At 37.2% G+C, this 22,867-nt stretch overlaps 1 pseudogene; it reads left to right on the forward strand.

Annotated features, from left to right (window-relative positions):
• The first annotated feature begins 247 nt into the window (after positions 1–247).
• LOC139011345 (large ribosomal subunit protein eL32-like) overlaps positions 248–22,867 on the forward strand; it is a 30,174-nt pseudogene continuing 7,554 nt past the window's right edge.

Below are 22,867 nucleotides of genomic sequence, written 5' to 3' on the forward strand. Positions count from 1 at the left end.
ACTGGGATTCCATTGAAGGAAGCATAAATGAAAGGCAAACAGGGATACAGACAGCAAATGAACAGTCTACCAGTGGTCGGCAAACTGCGGCTCGCGAGCCACATGCAGCTCTTTGGCCCCTTGAGTGTGGCTCTTCCATGAAATACCGACTTCTGCGCATGGGCCACGAAGTTTCAATCGCACTGTACATGCGCTCCCGCACATGGTATTTTGAGGAAGAGCCACACTCAAGGGGCCAAAGAGCCGCATGTGGCTCGTGAGCCGCAGTTTGCCGACCAATGGTAAGCTGTTGGTTCAGTCAATGCCTGAACGAAGTGATGTTCCTCTGGTAAGGTGAAGACTGTTATGGAGTTGCTGAGTTCTTAATCTTTCACTCCATTGGATTCTGTTGTAAATAATACCTGGTTGATACAGCTCTCCTAAACCAACTTCATGTGGGGAGCTTCTTATATACACGTAATTCAATCGTGAATAACAATAACTGAAGAGAAGAAAATGGGGTGTCTGCTCTTGCAGCTTAAGTAACATGGCTTGGGGAGCATTAAACAGTCATTTCCATATTGAGGAATTTGCAATTTTAGTTGTAATATCGTGGTACTACTAACATGTTACAAATACTTGCTTTATCAGTGTCTCTAATATAGAAGTAAAAATGTCCATGCAATCTTCCAAACCATGTAAATACTCATAGTTGTCATGAATGAACATGGTTTCACAGAGTAGACCCTAAAAATGATGGTAATACAGACACAGTTTAATGCATATCTATCTTTCTCATTGAAACAGAATTTTGAGTTAGAAAAATAAATGTAGCAAGGATGATTTTTGGACACATACTGATTGAACCATAAATTAGTTTTCTTTTTTAGCTTTTCCATCCATGATCATTCATGACATGTCATTCACTGGCACCGTGTTCAGTGACCCACAACTAACCTTTGCCAAAGAGGCTTAGAGAACTCTCTCTTTTCCTTTGGGAAAACTGGAGGTCAGCTGAGAGATTGCTTTGGTAAAAAGAGTTAAAGGTCCCTTAGCCTAACCTCCTGAGGGATTACATACCTCCACTCAAAGCAATCTATATGTTCACTTTACCGAAGTGTGCAGAAAGGACAACATCTGACCAGAAAGCACCCCATCCCACGATTAAAACCCATCCCCTCCCATTGCACTGAATGCCCTCTGCAGCCTGTGACCTGTCGAGGCTGAGGAGCAGCCTTGCTTCTTAAGAACCCAGTCTGCACAAATAGAATGTGAAAGCTGGCTGATGCGGAGTGTAAATCTCCATTTTAGCCCACCAAGACAACACCGTACCTCTGCCAAGTCTCAAAATCCCAAGCAGACCTAGGAGATGAGTAGAAATATAAATTGAAGCTCCTTCATGTTTAAGCTCTTTCCTTTATGGTTCTTATTCCCACAGATGGATTGAATTTTTACTATTGGGGAAGAACATTCTTTCTTAGAAACATACTCATGTAACAAAGTTCAAGTCCCATTTCTCCTTCATTTGCTCTTTGGGGCTTCTACATATAATCCACCGCCCTCTCTGAATCTGAATTTAGCCAATTTGTTCACTTGGGTAAGTTTGGGTTCCAGGAACACCAGGGGGCTCTTTGGCCTGGTGTTTACCTTTAAGGTCAAAGCTATGGAAAGCCTGTCACACAGCTTCTTCCTGAACATGTTGGCTCACTTATTTCAAGGGTTCCATATTCCCTGGGAAGTTGTTCTTTCCAAAGTCAATTTTAAGGTTAAGCAAATATTAGTGCATCTAGCAGTATGTCCCATGTGCTTCCTTTGATTTCTTTTACATGCAAAATCCTAAGACAGTGTCATAAGTGCTTTAGAGAAAAGTTACTCTGTACTTCTAAAAGCCAATTTTCCTTTTAGATATATTTGTTCACGTGCCAAGGTGAATGAATATTAAAGATGCACTCAGAAAACTGTAACCGATGAGAGCATAATCCTCGATTTGTTGTATCCCTAGAAAACACCAATGTAAAGATTGGAAGCTCTAAATCTCCCAATCTCTCATTTTCTACATATTACATGCACACACACAAAAATAATTATAATTGCTTATAAAAACAGAGACTATAGAATTCTTAACTATCCATTTTTAATTCTATCGGAATCTCTATGGTGCTTCAGTCCATGAACCTGGTTTGTCTGACCTCTAGCCTACATTTTGGGCAACTAGACCTTTTTCTTTTCTTTGACAAAAAGAGATTGATTTTCTTATTTAGAGAAAAGGAGTTTTCTTTACTAAAAGCTAGTTCAAGCTTTATTTTAAAATATTGTCAAAATTATTGCATCTTGAAGTTTCCAAAGAAATTATTTTGTACTGAATAGTATTTAGCAATTCTAAACCATGAAGAATGCTACTTGTAACAGTGCAGACTTTACTTCGTAAGGTAAATAGCTTTTTAGAGGATTATAAATATCTACATACAGGGTATGGCAAAAGTAGATTTACAGCTGTATGTGAAACAGTATTTATTCTTATATTATTAATTATTGTATTATTTTCCATACAAACAACTGTAAACCTACTTTTGCCACATCCTGTACCTATATAAATATATGGGCAGATATATGTACATAGAATATATTGATATATGGAGATACAGATGTATATATCTCCATATGACAGTATATCTGTATTATTAAAGCACACATTTCTATAAATTTAATTTATACTTTAATAAACAGGTATAGATCATGAGATGAATTTATACTAAATAATATTTTAGCACAACATATATTTCATAATATTTCTACACATAGAAGACAGTTGCAAATCTAAATGTCTTTAATTTTTAAAGTTAGATGACTTAGTTTCTTTTTCTTTTTTTGTTGATTTTAGAGAGAAAGGACAAGAGAGAAAGAGAGAGAAACATTGACTTGTTGCTCCACTTACTTATGCATTAATTGGTTGATTCTTATATGGGCCCTGACAGGAGATTACACCTGCAACTTTGGCATATGTGGACGACACTTTAACCACCTGGGCTACCCTGCAAGGGCCTAGTTTCATGTCTTTATGCTGCTATTCATTGACATGCACTTGGCATTCCTGGCCGCATTTACTAATGCTATATTTTGAAATGTTATCCCTCTTATCTCCTTTATATTAAAAAGGTACCCGCCCTACATGTTTGCTGAAGGCCCCAAATTAGATACTAGTTGGGAAAGAAGTCAGTGAGTTATCATGCTCAAAACAACCTTAAGTATTTTCATTAGTCACCTATAATATTTAGCAAACATTTCATATCTAATTTTTAAATTATGTTTACTTCCATTTTTCTCATTATTTCCTGAATCACTTTTTCATGATAGACATTTCCGAAGCATTGAAACATTTGCAAAGTAGTGCTTGATTGTGCGTTTTACAGCCAAAATGTTGGCTTAAACATATTTTATACAAAGTAACCAAATGCAAGTTTTAATGCCAGTAAATAAATTGTATGTGTATGTGATCTTGAAGGAAGATGAAAGAGAACTTACAGAAAGAGCTATGGATGCATGGACTCAAGTAAATGATTTTGACTGAATCCTGTGGAAGAGGCTGCGTCAGGGTCCCCAGGGGCTTTCCCAATGAACAGGGGTTGTGTTTCTCAGGTACATGCACTCTCTGACTAGTCATCTCTTAATTTCCCCAAAGGTCACACTGCAGAGGACAGGCCTGGGCAGTCTGGAAGGTAGAACTGCTTATACAATTCATCTATCAGCACAGGAGTTTGGGGTATAAAATCAAGTTAGACTTCGGTTGTGCTCTGTGAATATGAATAAAATTCCTCTGCTACTGGTAGCGGTAAGCCAAGAGTCAGCTTTCCTTATGTTGTTCCCCAAAATTCCTCAGGCCAGTCCACGTTTTCACCATTTCCACTTGCAATAAGCCCTGCTATGTCATGCCCGAGGGTAAAAAATGAGAAACACACTGATTAATTTGTTTACCTTTCCTCAATTTCTCTCCCAAGTTAATGACTCAAGTTAGTCCCATGCAAAATGCCCAATCAATCAAGTCTCTTTTTTTGTTTTACTTTTTTTTCTATTGCATAACAAAATATTAAATGTTAAGATTTTTACATGAGTACATATTATTTTGAGCTTTTATGAGGCCATGAGTGAGGAAATTCAAATTTATGATTCCTTCAGGAAGCACAAGCCGGCTGTATGCGGACAACCCATCTGTACCAGAACAGTTTCTGTATAAAGAGGCTTCGGAGACTCACTTATTTATGGTTTGGAAAATGCCAGAACAAACCCTTGTGCTAAAATGGCAGCCACATTTATTTTTGTTTTAATCATCATCATCAACAAAATATTTGTTCATTCTCTGAAACAGTTGGAATGCGATCCATTTCAGAACGAAGGTCAAGGTTGAGGACTATTATGATGAAAGGAGCTACTTATTGGTATTAGGTCATTTCATCTGGGGTGGTGATTAGTGTGCTAACCCGGATCTGTCATTGCCTGAACAAATCTCAAAAACAGAGAGCCAACACGAGGGCCTTGCCTACGAAGAACCATTACTCACTTGTGTTCCGGTCATGGATGTAAAGCCTCACAAAGTGTCTGCCCTCTCACCGTTTTTGATGAGATACACAGAATAAATGATTTCTCAGGTTCCTTCCTTCCTCCTCAGCTCAGTTGACTATTTTGCAGGTTTGCATCCTGTATAAGAGTCTATTTCAATACTTCCTATTTTGGATGCTGCTTGGTGCACATGGTGCTAACTTGACCTGCTGTGAGTCATATTTTCCAGATGGGCAGCTGTGAAGGGCTGGTGTTCTGGTTAGCCTCACCTTGGTGTCCCTGACACTGTGAACAGTGACCTTATCACTCGGAGTAAGCTCAGGAAGATGAGGTCCTCATGAATTTGTGAAGCCTTTTCCAAGCCTTGAGTTTACCCCTCCTCTTTCACTGTTTAGTGCTCTGCCCTATCAAAACACATTTTCATGAAAAGATCTGGCTTACTCATTAAATTGTGATTTATACAGCATGGTGTGTTGTCATTCCCAGGTGCATGTGAATTTTAACCCCATACATGGAGTCTTAAATCAAAGGGATGACTCTTATAATTAACTTTAATAATTTATGGTCTCTGTGAGCAGGTGAGAGATGAATTTAAGAAGTTAGGAAGTGAGTTTCTCTTTAACCCCTGAGACCACATATTAATAGATGCTTACTCCAACTCAGCGATAATGACTATTTAGGCATCAAATCATTCACACCTTTTTTTCTATCTCTGTTATGGACATATAGAAATTTTTGCCTAGGATCTCAAAAGAGGTGATGATGGGGATTAAAGAGTTTTATATAACAGTCAAGTCAGAGGAAGCAGAAGGGCTGGATCCCAAATTTGAATCTGGGCCTAATGCCTTGGAGTTTTAAAATTCCCATGCTTCACCTAAAAAGAAAAAAAAAATTCTAGATGTTTTCATGCTCCTTAGTCTCCAATTTCCCCCATTAATAAGAAATAGAAAGACATAAAACTTTAGGTGAATATCCATTCCCAGGGAGGCCCCCTGCTGGGTCTCTTTTCTGCTTGAATGACCAACTAGAATAGCACAGAAGGGGATCATTTAAATTGGATGTTGTAGAAAGTTACAAATTCCAGGTATTAATTTGCTGCTCTTTCAATGTGTCTGTCTCTGAAATAGCTGAATAAAGAAATCACAAGGGCTTCACCACCCATGGAACACTGCCCTCACTCTGTCTGTAAGTCTTCAGAGACAGAGGGGCTCCTATGGTCGGACACCCTGGAGTTATAAAAAGCAACAGCGTTGTCTGTGGCAAAAAGCAATGAAACAGGACATGTTAGGAAGAGCCCTTGTAGATCTGATACAAGGCAATCTTATCTGAATGCCTCCACTCCACAGGCAGAACTGGGAATCTAATTTTTACAGAAGGAAACTGAGTTGTCTAATTAAGAAAATCCCAGTAATGTCAGTACAGGGATGATGTCCAGTGCAGGGACTTTTGAATCAATAGCACCTCATGCCCAAATAACCTATGTCAAAATCAGTCATCACCAGCTACTGGCTCTGTGACCAGGGGTTAGCCATGTGACAGCCTATAGATACAGCTTTCTGCATCACAAAATGGTGATAATAATGAATTTACCTACCTTATAGGGTGGTGGTGATAACTAAATGAGGTGCTATTTGAAAACTTCCTATCAAATTTTAAATGTTCAACACTATTCTTGTTGGTGGTGTTATCTTATAGTTCTTATCTCCAAAGGCAAAATAATGTCAGAATGCCACCCATCAACTGTTTTGAAGGAGAGAGATGAAGAGAGAGTAAAACATTTATTTCTGTGTTCACAAGGGTAAACACAAAGCTGTGTCATTAGTTCAAGTTGAAGCTAAGCCTGCTCCAGATTTCTCCACCTTTGAATGTTGAAACCATACTTGACTTTGGCATCAGGCAATGTCATTTAATATGTTCAGACATCCCTGCATGCCGTTAAGCATGCACTGTGTATTATTTTATGATGTTTGAGTTGGACTCGCACTTTCTGGGTACACGTATTTGTGTGTTTTTTCAGATTCTTGTGAAAAGCTGGAGGAACCTGTTTCCAATTTCATGACCGTTTATCACTAATCCAAAATGACTGCAGCGATGCCTACAGGCCTACACACAGGAAGCTCTGAGAATTGGATTCATCATATATTTGCCCAGAAGCTCTGTTATACCAGTTTTATGCTTATATAGCTGAAGGTGACAGTCTGTGGGGAAGCAGACAGCAGTATACTGAGCTACAGAATGGAAAAAAAATCTTAATTTATTGAACACAACAGAAGATAAAGGACTAGTGATGTCGGTGCTTTCAAGAATTGCTTGATCACTTGAACACTTACTGTCTCTTTAAGTTTCTAATATTCTCTTTATAATCACTCTCAGCTGTAGTTTTCATTCATGAACAGATTTAATAGAAAGAAAGAAAGCCAAACCATGGTTTTCACTTGGGAGAGTTCTCTTAATCAGACATAAAGTGCACTTTTCCTGGAAAATCTTCAAACTGGTTTGAAAATATTGCAGCTGTGAAGTAATTAAGGTATTTGAAGTTTTTTCAAGCAATTTGCATGAAAATAATCACAAGTGTCATGCTTAATACTTAAAAGCAGCCTGTAGCATCCTGAAAGATCCCTCCTTAAAAAAACACACAGAGATATCTGGCATAAGTCTATATGAATGATGCTTTATTTAAAGCACCTCATTTAAAAATTTAATTCAATAACTTAATATTAAATGTATTCTTCATTGATGTTATTTTTTTATTATTTCTTTATTGTTTTCAGAGAGGAAGGGAGGAGAGAGAGAGATAGCAACATCAATGATGAGAATCATTGATTGGCTGCCTCCTGCACACCCCACACTGGGGATCGAGCCCGCAACCCAGGCATGTGCCCTTGGCAGAAACCGAACCTGGGACCCTTCAGTCTGCAGGCTGATGCCCTATCCACTGGGCCAAGCCGGCTAGGGCTCATTGATGTTATTTTGCAAGTAATTTTATCTTCAGGTTCTTAAGGTCTATGTGATAACATACCTTTAATAACTTAGCTTTCTAAATATAAGAACAGCATTCATACAAATATATTCATAGTAGCATTATGTGAAGTGGCTAATTTGGAAAGAATCAAATGAAACTATAGAAAAGAGTTGAAAAAAATATAGTGCATACATTCATTGGAAAACTAAGTACTTGATAAAAAGTTTGTGCAAAATAGACAACAAAAATACTTATCCTACAAGGACAATCGAAACACAATTTACAAGTTTTACACTATATTATGATAAATATTTGCCTTTAAAATTTAAAGTACTTCATTCAAATATTAGTCCTGTGGTAGAACTATAAGCCTGACCATCTAATTCCCCTACTTAAAATGTTTCCATGTCATTCCATTTGTCCTAAAAGAAACTATCACTATTCTTCCCTCATTCTCTAAACTCTGATCACATTGACATTCCGTCAAGGTTCCCTCCTTGCTTCAAATATTCCATTTCAATGTCCTTTCTGCATATGGAATGCCTACTCCAGTCCAGCTGACCTTGATCTTCCTGAGCAGTTAACTTCTAAGAACTCTCAAATACCAGTTAACTCCATTCCTGTGGAAGCCTTTTCTAAATCAACTTGGGAGACAACATTCCCCAGGTATAGTCTCATGTCCCCTTGAAAGTCACTTTCATGCCCCCTTTGACAATTTCAATTAATTATTTGGTTAAGTATTTAATGCTTCCCTCCCATAGAATATATACCCAATTAGATCAGACTTTATCGCTTGCTACCACTTAGAGTATCTGACATACAATTGGTACTCAGTTGGTACTCAATATTATTTTTTTGGTTTGACTGCAGTTGTGCTTCTGTTAATGGCGAATTGGCTCATATCAAACAAACCCTCCCATAAAAAATATGATATGAACACTAAACAAAATATATATTTACACACACACACACGGAGGCAAACAAGATTCTCCTGTTTACAACTTTTCTCCTGAGGGAAATTTCAGTCCCCACTGTAAAGGCCATATCTTTGAGAGAAGTCTGACCTTGAGGAACCAGAGGAAAGACGTCAGGGCTCCTACAGCAGCAGCCAAGTGCAGGGGAAGTCCCAGGAGAGAGCAGCAGAGGCTGAGCCCACATGTTGTGCTGGTCGGTGAACCGAGCACACACTGGCAGCCTGGACCCCGCGCAGCTAAGGTGGGAGAACAGAGTGCCTATTTCCACTGCTGCCTGCTGCACAAGAGCAGAAGGTGGAATTGAAGTTCAGCCAGGTTAACTGCTTGTCTGCTTAAACAAAAATTCAGTGCTATTTTGGTCTGGGATTTATATTCACTATAAAAATATCTCTTAAAAAGCAGCATTTATGTTGATACCCAAGAGATATGTAGGAGTTGGGAGGAGAGTAAATAATATTTCTTTCAGAGAGAAGAAAAGCACATGTGAATTTTCAAGACTGTGAAAGCCTGGCATGTTTTGTGACACAACAAATACCAACATGGCTGATGCATACTGAGAGAGGTAGGGAGAGAGGCACGTGTGATGAGGTACATGGGGCAAACAATGTGGGGTCTTACTTGTCATGTTATTCTTACTTTATTCCAAGTACTTCCAAAGCCTTCAAAGGCATTTTTAAAGATTTTAATTGATTTTTAGACCGAGGGGAAGAGAGAGGGAGAGAGAGAAATATTGATGTGAGAGTGAAATATCAATTGGCTGCCTCCCTCTTGCCTCGTACTGGGGATGGACCCAGAAACCTTTCAGTGCATGGGAGCCACAATGGCCAGAGCTTCAAGGGTTTTAAGCTCAGATTCTGTTTTAAATAGTCATTCTGGGTACAATTTGAAAAAGCATTGCTAGAGGTAAAAGTGGATAAGGACATCCCCAAATCTCTCTCTATATTTTCCAGCTGTAATTGGAGGGGTGGGAGTTAGTAAGGTAGAGTAGAATGTAAAAACTTACATTCAGGTTTCTGGCCTGAATACTCAAGATACACACATACACACACTTGTACACACATATATTCACATAAAAGATTAGGAGGAGAATAAAATAATAAGTAGCACTGAAGTAATCTGTTAAAGAAGCAATCATTTCTCTCTTAGGTTTGAAAAGAATATGTAATAATGTCTAGTAAATAAAAGCATTTTATGATTTTAATGACACCTAATTTTAACTTCATGTTTATAATAATTAGAAGTTTGAGCTCTGGAGACAATTTTTCCTGGCTTTAATTCTCAGCCCTGCCATTCACTCCTTGTAAAACTTGGTATACGTATGAAAACTCCTTGTGCCTCAGTTCTCTCATCTGTGAACTGGGGATAGTAATGGTATCTAGGTTGAGAGAATTAAACAAACACACACTAACATGGCAAAGACTAGCTAGATGATGGCCAACCCTATTCTTTCTCCCTAGATTCTCGAGATGACATCGCCTAGCTTCCCTTCATTTAGGTTGGGATGACACCACCGTGTTCCTGACAGAGGCGTGTGATTCGAAGACCTTGCAGGTCTTGGCATAAAACATTTGGCATCGTCTGTTCCCTCAGTTTGCTTGCTGACCATTTTAAACAAAGTTGGAAAGAGCCAATATCTTTGATCACCAGGTAAAAGGCTGTCTCCTAAAAATCCAATTAAACTTCCACATGAATGAGAAATACACCTATATTTAAGCCACTGAGATCTGAAGGTGTTTTTTCAGCACTAGCAATGATTTCCCTACGCAATGCCACAGCACTTAGAGCAGCATCTAGCTAGCTAGGACATAGTGAGAGTTCAACAATTGCTAGCATTGAAAATACTGTTGGGCCTCCAGGGATCCAAATGCCAGAAAATATATTGACTATGGAAATGATGCTCCAAATATCTAAAATAAGATTCCTTAATTCTGAAAAAAAATTTCACCTTAAAGCCAAGCATGGGGACCATGTTCTATGTTAACCTATCATCTCAGTAGCAGAGTACGTTTATTGCGACAAGGTTTGAACCATATTTAGAGAGGTAAGCTGACAAGCTAGTATTGCTAGATAAATCATTGGATTGCCTCTAGCCATTTGACCCATGCTCTGTGCCACTTCATCTGTAATGAGGATTATCCTCAATTCAGAAACATTCCAAGTGCCACCTTTCTTCTCAGCATTATTACCAATTCACTCACTAATTTTTTTCTTTCTTCAGGTAGAAGGAATATGGTTTTCATATATTTATATAATCAATGAAAATGGTATTATTGCATGCATATAGGTTAGTTATATAAGACAATATACCAAAAATTGAAAACTTGCTTGTTTGTATCACACACGGTGTTCCAAAAAATGTATACACACTTTAACAGCCAGTGGCTCAATTTTGAAAATGAAATGCATTTTAATAAACACTGCCTGTATAATTAAAGAGTGTGTATACATTTTGGGACACCCTGTATTTATACAATACATATTATGGTAGAGCACTAGCTGTCTAAAAACAAAAATGTTTATTCCACTTGGTATCATCTAACATCTTCCAAACTGATATGTAAATTTTGAGAGAGGGTAGGGGAGAGAAAGAAATATAGAAACATTGATTGTGCAACTTCTTTATGCATTCATTGGTTGATTCTTGTATGTGTCTTGACCGAGGATTGAACCAGCAACCTTGGCGTATGGGGACAATGCTCTAACCAAGTGAGCTACTGGCCAGGACAGCACTATATAAATTTTAAATAAACAGCTTGAGCAGAAACTTTCAGCTAGAACAGAGCTATACAGATACTCATATTTTTTCCATATGGAAAGAAATTATCTGCCTTACAGCCATTTTACTGTTCATTGCAGAGGGTTATGTGAAGCAGACTGCCTTGAAATTTTTATTTCCATTAGAAAACCAAACCTGGATATTTTTTTCTACAGAAGCTGCATATAGATTTAGCACACTCACTGAACCCTGTTACAGGCATTTTTTAACCAGAGCCAATAACAGTGGACCTCTCTTAATCGCTCACTAAGTACATTGTGTGTGTTAACACAGACACACAGAAGCCGGAAAGAAAATTGCCCCCAGCTGTCCATGACCTTGATACTCAGATATCCATGCTTCCCTATCCTTTCCCAAAGCAGAGGTGCATGAAACGCTTCTAGCCTTCATGTGTTTTTATTCTTTTGCATGGGAGCATCCAAACCAGTAACATAATCATATAGTGATGTTCAGGTAATCACCAACTTCCTCACTGAAAGGCATCCCTCCTAGTATTGTAAGTATTTCCACTGCAGTCTAGGTCTTTTGCTCCCAGCTGAACATGTTGGATGTATTCAAGCACAAGGGGAAATGATCCTGGGTAATTCTACTTCAAAATCTCCAAGTTAAGCAATTTTTAATGACATCCCATTACCTCACTTTGTTTTCCAATTTTAAGGCAAATCTTAACAAAAAATATATAAAAAATTAAAAAACCAACCAACCAACGAACCTCAGGACCAGAACTGAATTTCCTTTATCTTTTTATCAAATGTTTACCTTGTGCACTGTATAAAGCTACAAATACCATTCATTTATTTTTCTTCTTATTGGGCATGAATGTTTCCCATTTGGGGGCACTATGTTGGCCACAAAGAAATACAGCCCGGCTGACGAGGCTCAATGGTTGAGCATTGACTTATAAACCTGGAGGTCATGGTTCAATTCCCAGTCAGGGCACGTGCCCAGGTTGCGGGCTCCATCCCCAGTAGGGAGTGTGTAGGAGGAAGCCCATCAGTGATTCTCATCATTGATGTTTCTCTCTCTCTCTCCCCCTCTCCCTTCTTCTCTGAAATCAATACACACACACACACACACACACACACACACACACACACACACACACTGAGTGGCCAGATTATTATGACTACCTGATGTTTGTAGGCAAATTAACTATAATTTCGCACTGAAGTTGCTAGAGGGTCAGATCATTATAAACAGGGAAGCAGGTAGTTTACCATGACAGTAGAAGTGATTTTTTTCTGAAGATGTGGGTAAACAATGCAATTTAACAGCCTTGAACGTGGGATATATTTGAATGTGAGTGGCCAGATTATTATGACCACCCCATCAGTACTTCGTTGGGCCACATTTTGCCTTCAATACTGCAGCGATTCTTCTTGGCATTGACTCCATGAGATGTTGAAAGGTGATGTGAGGAATCTGACACCATGCCTGATAAATAGCACTGTCCAGTTCTGTGAAATTTGATGGTTGTGGAACCAGCTGCCTGATGGCTCTTTTAACTTTGTCCCACAAATGCTCAATTGGATTGAGATCTGGTGATTGTGGAGGACACCTAAGCAAAGTAAAGTCTCCCTCATGTTCTTGAAACCACTCCTGCACAATACGAGCAACATGGCCATGGCATGGTGCATTGTCTTGTTGGGATACGCCATCAAAATGATAGGATGAACTTGATCAGCAACGATACTTAGGTATGTTGGGCTATTCAGACGTTGTTCCACACGAATTAAAGGGCCCAAATCATGCCAGGAAAACATGCCCCAAACCATAACACTTCCCCCACCAGCTTGAAGGGTTTTACTCATGCATGTGGGGTACATGCTTTCATGCTGTTTCTGCCAAATTCTTACTCTGCCATCTGCATGATGCAACTGGAAACGTGATTCATCGAACCACATGACTTTTTTCCAATGCTCAACTGTCCAATCCTTGTGTTCCTGTACGAATTGGAGACATTTTATCTTGGTAACTGCAGACAGCACAGGTGTTCAAACAGGCCTTCAGCTTCCATATCCCATACGATGCAGTGCATGGCTAATTTGCCTGCAAACATCAGGTGGTCATAATAATCTGGCCACTCACATTCAAATATATCCCACATTCAAAGGCTGTTAAATCGCGTTGCTTATCCATATCTTCAGAAAAAAAATCACTTCTACTGTCATGGTAAACAACCTGTTTCCCTATTTATAATGGTATAGCCCTGTAGCAACTTCAGCACGAAATTATAGCTAATTTGCCTACAAACATCAGGTGGTCATAATAATCTGGCCACTCAGTGTGTGTGTGTGTGTGTGTGTGTGTGTACACGTGTGTGTGTACACACACACATACATACACTAGAGGGGCCCGGTGCACAAAATTTGTGCACTCGTGGGTGGGGGGCTTCCCTCAGCCTGGCCTGTGTCCTCTCACAGTCTGGGAGCCCTCGTGGGAAGTCTGACTTTGGGAAGCAGGCCTAAACTGGCAGACATCTTTAGCACTGTCGCAGAGGAAGGAGAGGCTCCTGCCACTGCTGCTGCCCTCACCAGCCATACGTCCAGCTTCTGGCTGAGCAGTGCTCCCCCTGTGGGAGTGTACTGACCACCAGGGGGCAGCTCCTGCATTGAGTGTCTGCCCCCTGGTGGTCATTGTGCATCATAGTGACCAGTTGTTCTGCCAGTTGGTCAATTTGCATATTAGCCTTTTATTATATAGGATATATATATATATATATATATATATATATATATGTATATATATATATATATGTGTGTGTGTGTGTGTGTGTGTGTGTATGTATGTATATATAGAATTACAATGCTAGAAAGGGTAGCATTGAGTTCAGCTTTTGTTTTTTACACATGAGGACACACACTGGCTATGAGAGCTAAAAATGGTTCACTCAAAGTCACAGAGCGGACAGGCCGGGACAGTCACAGAACTCAGATGCCAGGCTCCTGGTTCCATGCTCTTTGCTATACTCTGTAGCTGCAGAAAAAAATACAAAGTTACACACACACAACTATCTACACCCTGGGCTGTCTGCACTGTTTTTTTCATACATAAAATCACCTACTTTGTAGGAGTATACTTGTTCCTCCTAGATAGTTCCCAAAGTAAAATATTTTGCACACTGTAGAAATACTTATATCCTCAGATGGCTTCATATCCATAAATATAAGAGCATTACCTATAGCATTATTGAAGAATGACTGACTTTTGTTTCTCTTGGTAACACAAAAGCATCCCAAAATTTAGATTCCAGACTGAGAATATGGGACTGGAAAAAAATGTTAGATTCCCTGGAGCTAAATCACTTCATTTTATGTATTAAAAAATAAAAACTGAGGTCATGAAAACTTAAGTTACTTGCACATGGTCATACACTTGTTACCTAAATTGGGCCTGACAAATGACTCTTCCAAAGTATTCATGTAACATAGGTCTCTTGGACCTTAATCCAAAGATTATGCCTCCTTGGAGGGATAATCGTTGCACATCCCCCACTCCCATAGAGAAAACATGAGAATTAGTATAATTATTCAAGTGGAATTTAATCAAGTCTTAATCAATTTTTAACTGAAGAAAATTAAATAGTTTCAGATGTTTGACCCTTTTGGCTTATTATACCAATGTTTTGTTACATTCATATTTTTCTGACAATTAGCAGAACTTCTAGAGTTCAATGATATATGACATTTTAGGAATGCATGAAACACATAGTGACACACACACATACAAAAATTTAAGGGCCTGAAATTATATGAATTATATGCACACACATATACACTGCAATTTCAAGAATGGAATTTGATTTTATTCTAATATGAGGAGTATATTAATCTCCTTGAATAATAATGATGATAATAATGGAGAGGGATAAGATGGCTGAAAAGTAACCCTAGAGTAGGACTGTTTGCTTTTTTATTAACTTTCCCAAAACAGATTGAGAGAAGTATGATCTGCTTATAATATAAATTATTTAATATCAATTACTTAAGATGTTTCTTTAAAAAATTATATGAGCAAATATGCTTCACATTATATCAACTTTTTTGGAAATCACTACAGTGGGTTAGAATATCTGGGAAATCTTGCATTATTAATAATGATGAGTAAAAATTCTGTTTCTTTTTTTAACTGTTTCCTCAATCATTTTTTTTTTTACCACAGAATGTTCTTCTTTTCATCATCATTAAACATAAAACTGTGCTGTGGAAACCGTGATTGAGAGAGTATATGGCCAATGTTATTGAATAAAAGTGTAATACACCTGGGATGATGTCGAATCTAGGAAAGATTAATTTTATAAAGAATATTTCTCAAGTTTCTAACTTTTCTCTAAATCCTATAAGACATGAAAATAATTCTCAATTAGAGCTAGTCAAATGTCTGATAGGTTGAATTCTTAACCCGTATGCAATGAAAATAAAACATCTCAACTTAAATAGTCAGAATAAAGATTAGATGAAAGAAGTGAAAGTGTGCATTTATTAAATTTCATTTGATTATCAGTTTATTATTAAGGAACTCAATAATATTTGAAGTGACACATGACAACTTATTACACTTCAAGGAGAATTGCAGGCATGGATTTGATTTAGATCTTAACTAGCTGTATAGATTCAGATCCTAGTAAAATAATTTCTTAATAAGTCAATTTTACCATTTTATGTAACAATGCTAAATTCTGTGAAATTATAAAGAGATTATTATAAAGAGTTAAAATTTCAAACATACTATGTATATTTCCAGATCAACTGTATGTATTAAATTGAAAGTATCTCAAGTCTTCTACGTTCAAAGCAGTAGAAAGATGAGGAAAACAATCTTAATAAATGTTGGCACTATCCAAAATTTATTGTACATGAGGTTGAATAGGTGCCACAACCTTTCTTTGTTTTTCATCAGACATATTTTAATATCACTCTAAATAGTGTATTGAATTTTTGCCTTCCCCAAACATTAGAAAAACAGAACTATTTTTTTAAAGAAACATAACAATTGTCATTCATTGAAGTTTAATACTTCAATATTAATATTTAATAATATATAGGGGGAAAACAGACAATACCTTCTTTCTAGAGAAGTAAAATGTTCTAAAGCTATTGCATTTAGATTTTAAAAGTCAATTACTGAGTTTTGGAAATGGAAAAGTTAGCCTATAGTATTTTATCAATATTATTTAAAGATCTTGGAAAAGCTACAAATGTCGTTAATTCCTCCTGAAATTTTCTCACTTAGCTGCAATAACATAGAGTCTTGGATTTTTATATTTTAACTATTGCCAGATCCCCAATCAATTCCTCCCTTCTACTCTAAATTTTACCAAATCTTTGGAGACTAGATATGGTTCGAATCTTGTAAATGTCTTTACATGTACTGCATTACTCTTTCACAGCTTTATATTTTTTATCCTTTAAGTCTGGGTAGGGAGACTGAATTCTGAGAAACACAGAAGCAACTGTATGAACCTGGCATGATATTAACAAGAATACGGAGCTAGTCACAACTCCTTAAGTGAACATATCTCTCAGCTCAATGGCACAGGGCCTAGGTCTTTGGCCTCAAAATCTTTTGCAATATGTCAATAGATCAAACGTCCATATGTGTGCTGATTTTAATAAAATGGCAAAAATGACAGTTTTTTAATGAAAGACCTTATAAAACACTCTTGTTATAACATGTGATTATTGATACTGGCACACAGATTTTGTTTCATACATGTATCTGTTCTTCCAAACATCATGAAACTCAAAGATTGTGATAATTCTTTACAAATATAGGCTGAAATTACATAATTGGGTTTTGCTTACTTTGAAATAACAAAAATATTACATTGACTATTTTAAAGAGAAATGGAAAAATTCGAAGCAAGTAAAACTCTAAGGTTTTTTTACTCTTGCATTAAGTCATTTGCCGGGATTAATGACTCATGAGATATTTTAAAATATAAAATACTATAAGCCACCCTTGCAAAATGTGCAACTCTTTCGTTGTTTCTCAGAGCACTATTCCTTTTTGGTTCCTGTGAAGATAAGTTGGGGCAATCTTTCTGAGAAACATTCATGTAGTAAAACAATTATTCAGTTTTGATAATTATCATACTATCATGATGTAGTAATTGTTGTACTCCCAGAGATAAAGTGAGAACTCAACAGCAATAAGCTCTCTATTCATAATACAGTGTTCATATATTTATGCATATATACACAGACATATATAATATATATATATATATACATATATATATATATGAGCCACTATGTATAGATATCACACAGAGATATATAATACTTGTACATCCGTTAGATCGTTTTCTGAGACTCTGTTTGTTGTTTTACAAAGTTCATTTACCTCCTATCACTTCAAGTTGATAATATTCAATGCAATCTCCTTGGGGACAGAAATGGGAAAGGGCTGGGAAGAGAGAGGCTGATGCCTTGCCTGTGATCTCAGAATTACTACAATAGCAAGGTTCATCCTGTAATTAGTGAAGGGGTCTGGTTTATAGCCAAGAGACCCACATTGCAGTACTGCTCTACCACCGACAAACTGTGTAACCCTAAGAAATCATTTAGCCTCCTTGATCTTAATTTACTATTGTAAGAAATAAAGCCTTTGTGAAAAAGTATATTGGAAACAGAGCTTCCTAGTCACATGTTTTATTGTTTTGATTACTAAGGCTTGATACTATTTTCGGAGACAATAATTTCAGAGGCAGCAGCTATCTCATCTTAAAAATTTTTAGTGAATCACTAAAAGCCAGAAATTCACCAAAAGCTCACGCTCTGTTAGTCATAAAAAATGTCTCAGCCTATGAATTACATATGAGAATACAGTTGGAGTTGGGTGCAGTATGTGGAGTTCAGTGTTCTACTTGGGAGGCAATGTGATTGTGATTCAAGTGTTCTGGGTGGCCTTGACTCACGCCATAGACTATTCTGTTAACTCTTGGGGAAGTGCAGTTAACAGACATTTATTGGGCATTTAATATAAACAGAACACTGACCTGAAAACTGAACTTTGCACAAGATCTACTATCATTCACTTGAGGAATTTATAATATTTTTAATATAAAAATCTATATGAAGGTAGCCTTCCACACATTCATTCATTGACTTATTTTTTCAGCAAATATTTCTTGGGAATCTTTCATATACCAGATGCTTGGAAAATAAGAATGAGAAAGGCATGCCCCTTCCCTCAAGAACATGCAGTCTCACAGGGAACCTAGCAGGTCATGCAAAAAAGGTAGGGAGCAAGAAAAGGCATTTATATGGGAGGGATCATTTAGCGAAAGCTTGGAACTACAAAGTCTTTTCCAAATCTAACATATTCTAACATCCTTATTTTAATGACACTTTTAGCTTAATTTTTTAATCCAAATTCCAAATAAAGTTTATGGTAAGCTGCTGTACTCTCTCAGACCAGGTCTGTACTGTATGTATATAAAAATTAACAATAACAAAGAAGGCTTCAATTTTGATTACTCTTGTTTCTTATGAATTTTTCTTTTTAATTTTAAGATATTGTTTTTCTGATTATAAAATAATATATGCACACTATAAATACAATGAAAAATAAAAGCATATAAAAATGAAAGTAGCTATCATTCATATATTAAGTCCCTAGAAATAATGCTATACATATTTTGATATATATCCTTTCAATCACACATACACACACACACACACACACACACACACACACACACATTGCTGAATTGGAATGATTGTGTCAGCTGGCCTAGACATAAGGAAAACCATTTTTATAATCAAAGAATAATATAGTAAAATGTCTCCTCCCTTCTGCTCCAAACCTTCTGATTAATACTATATTTTAAAAAGTAACAAAGGAAAAAGTACTATTTTTTTCTCTCACCCCCAACATGAGTGAAAGGGAGGGGCATCTACACTAATCTCTAGAGAACTGCACTATACGTCATATGGCCCAGCTTCCTGAACAGTTGATCATGATTTAATTGGGCCCCGTTTTTTGGGGATTTTTTCTATCCCAACAAAAATTGCAGAGATTTCCATCAGACATCTCTAGCGAGTAAGTTTATATACAAAAATATTTTGTTTTATGATCTGTAATAAGCATATTTGGCACATTTACTAAGTTTATAAACCCTAGTCCTTTTTTGAGAAAGCCTAGATTTAAACTAAAAGGCTCCACATAAACAATGAAAAACATAAGGCACTGGTCAATGTCAATGAATAAAAGAATTTTCACTAATTTCACAAAGTTGTCTTTTCCTAGTGATGCACAAATAAAGAAGACAAAGTAATGTTTTGTGAAAATTTAGCATAAAAGAAAGCTCATGAGCATGCATTTAACCTGAACATCCTGGAGGAAGGACAAGGAGGAGGAGAGAAGATAAAAGAATAAAAGATTATTGTTGTCAAGATGTCTCTTTCCAAAAATAGATAGGTTTTAAGGCATACAAGACCAGGACTTTAATCCCTATCAGCCCAAAATACAATGGGGTAACATTTTTCAAATAAAACATACAAAGCATATTAAAAGGTATCAATTATTTTTTAAGGAATTTTTAATAATCTACTTTCAGAAAATTACATGTATATATATATTTCAAGGATTTATACTTTTAAGAATTATTCAAGTATATATATGCACTATATATATGTTTGTGTGTATAGAGGTATATATAAATATATGTGATATCCTATATAATAAAAGGCTAATATGCAAATTGACTGAACAACGGAATGACTGATTGCTATGATGTGCACTGACAACCAGGGGGCAGAAGCAAAACTAGTTAGTTAGCAACTTAAATTGTTTAAAAATGCTTCTCAGAAAGTCCACAACTGATAATATATTCCCTAAATGACCATTCCTAATTATAGGTTTTAAATCGCAATACAATCCTATCTAATAATAGACAAACATGGTAATTGACCATACCTTCACTACACCTCCCATGGGCTAATCAGTGCGATATGCAAATTAACCGCCAACAAGATGGCGGCTAATTTGCATACTGCAAGGGGGCGGGACAGTGCAAACCACCAGTGTGCTGCCATTCAGGGCAGGCCGGCCGCCCGGGACCCCATCGGCGGGTCCTGGACAGCAAGGCAGGCCCGCCCCAGAAGCCCCAGCAGCCGCCTGATATGGTAGTAACTCTATCAGTAAGCAATCTGAAAGTCAGTGGCATAAATGCACCAATTAAAGGACAGATTATGAGAGTGAATCAAAAACAAAACCCACTTTAAATATAAAGACACATAGATTAAAAGTAGATGAATTGAGCTGCAGCCTATTTTGCTCAGTGGATAGAGCATTAGCCCGTGGATGGAAGAGTCCCAGGTTCGATTCCAGTCAAGGGCATGCACCTCAGTTGCTGGCTTGATCCCCAGTCCCTATCAAGACATGTGCAGGAGGCAACCATTCAATGTGTCTCTCCCTTTCCCTTCACTCTCTCTAAAATTCAATGGAAAACTATCCTTGGGTGAAGATTAACAAAAACAAAGTAAATGGATTAAGTAACATTAAAGAGATTATAAGAAAAATATATTCCAAATTTTGTTAGTTGTTAGTGGTTATGTTTAAATTATTAACACCTAAGAAATTGGGTGAAGGGTACATATAATATGATGTGGTATTTTATAGGTTTTTTTTACATGTATTATTTCAAATTAAAATATTAAAAAATTAAAAATTAATAAAATATTAATTGAAATGTATCTGCATTACATGAAAAATCTCCTAATTGCTTCTAGCATAATTTATTAAATTGTGCTAAAATTTACAAGGGTTCAATTAAAAAGTATCTTAATTCTAAATGATATAATAGAAAATATATAATAGTGCAGTTATAAGCACTTATCTGAAAATAAAAATTTAAAGAAGTGAATTTAAAGACGGGATTAGCCAAAGAAAATATATGCACAACCCATGGACACAGACAACAGTATGGTGATGGCCAGAGAGAAGTGGGGGGCAAGAGCTGGGTAGAGGGGGCAAAACGGGGGAAATAGGGACATCCTATATAATAATAATAAAAGGCTAATATGCAAATTGACTGAACGGCAGAATGACCGGTTGCTATGATGTGCACTGGCAAACAGGGGGCAGACACTCAATGCAGGAGCTGCCCCCTGGTGGTCAGTGCACTTACATATGGGGAGTGCCACTCAGCCAGAAGCTGGCTCATGGCTGGCCAGCACACTGGTGGTGGCAAGAGCCTCTCCCACCTCCGTGGCAGCACTAAGAATGTCCAACTAATGGTTTAGACCCGATCCCTTGAGGGCCTAAGCCTTTAGTCGGACATTCCCTGGGGGCTCCCTGGCTGCCAGAAGGATGTCTGACTGCAAGCTTAGGCCTGATCCCCCAGGGAGTGGGCCTAAGTCGACAGGTAGACATCCCCCAAGGGGTCCTGGACTGTGAATGGGCGCAGACCGGGCTGAGGGAACCCCCCACCCCCCTGAGTGCACAAATTTTTGTGCACCGGGCCTCTAGTCCTAAACAATAAAAATTCAGGAAAATAAACTAAAAAGGGCAAGAAACAGTGCACTACTTTGGAGATGTTAATACATTTATGTGCCTTTATCTCTGATTATGACATAATCCAGAAGTATTGAGTATTATACAGATGGCCAAATTTTTAGATGCTATGTCCTAATGCAAAGGAAATGTGTTTTCCATACTAAACAACAGCATTCAGATACATCAAGCCATATTTCCAGATACCCTTTACCAGCACACCACTTTGGCTTTGCATTAAAACAAAATTTACTCAGAGGCCCCACAAATGATAGCTCCCCAGTGTCTAATTATTGCTTCACAATTCAAGGAAACATCTACTTATGGAAAGGCATTGGGCCAATCACAAGTCCAAGAAATAGCCTTTGAAAATTCAGTCCTATATTTTATTAGTTTTCCTATAAAAACATCCAGCAGGACACTATACGTGGGTTAAAAAGTCACAGTGTTGTACGCAAAAAAATGTAAGTCAGAACAGCTATGAACATAAAACTCAATGTCAATACTTCTAGTATATGTGTTTATACATACATATAAATAGGTAACTATATCTAATAGATTTGTTGGGAATGTATAAAAATAAATATATGGATGTGGCTTCTAGTTTTTGACAAAGAACTAGCTTGAGTTGCTGCATCCCTCAAAAATCAATCAGAGAGAGATATCAATATTGAACAATCATGAAGGCAGCATACATCTAAGGAACTAATTTTAGAAACTGTAAGAATCCACTTGAAAACAGGTCTAACTTAGCACTTGAGAGGGAAAAAATGCAGACTGGCAGATCTCAGAGGGAGGGGACTGAATAAAATAAGGTGAAGAGATTAGCCGAAGAACACATATGCATAGCCCATGTACACACACAACAGTGCAGTGATGGCTAGAAGTGGGGTTGGCAGGGGTGGGTGGAGAATAAATAAAAATAAAATTATAGACATTTAACACACCACTCAAACAGTTGAACAAGTGGGTAATAGAGCAGTAAGTACAGGGTGTCCCTTAAAAATGTATACACACTTTAACAGCTGATAGTTCAATTTTGAAAATGAAATGTATTTTAATAAACACTGCCTTTATAATTATTCAAAATGTATGTATACATTTTTGGGATACCCTATATAT

The sequence above is a fragment of the Myotis yumanensis genome, unplaced genomic scaffold, assembly GCF_028538775.1.
Source record: "Myotis yumanensis isolate MYYU_CA2020_CCGP unplaced genomic scaffold, mMyoYum1.0.hap1 SCAF_5, whole genome shotgun sequence".
NCBI lineage: Eukaryota > Metazoa > Chordata > Mammalia > Chiroptera > Vespertilionidae > Myotis > Myotis yumanensis.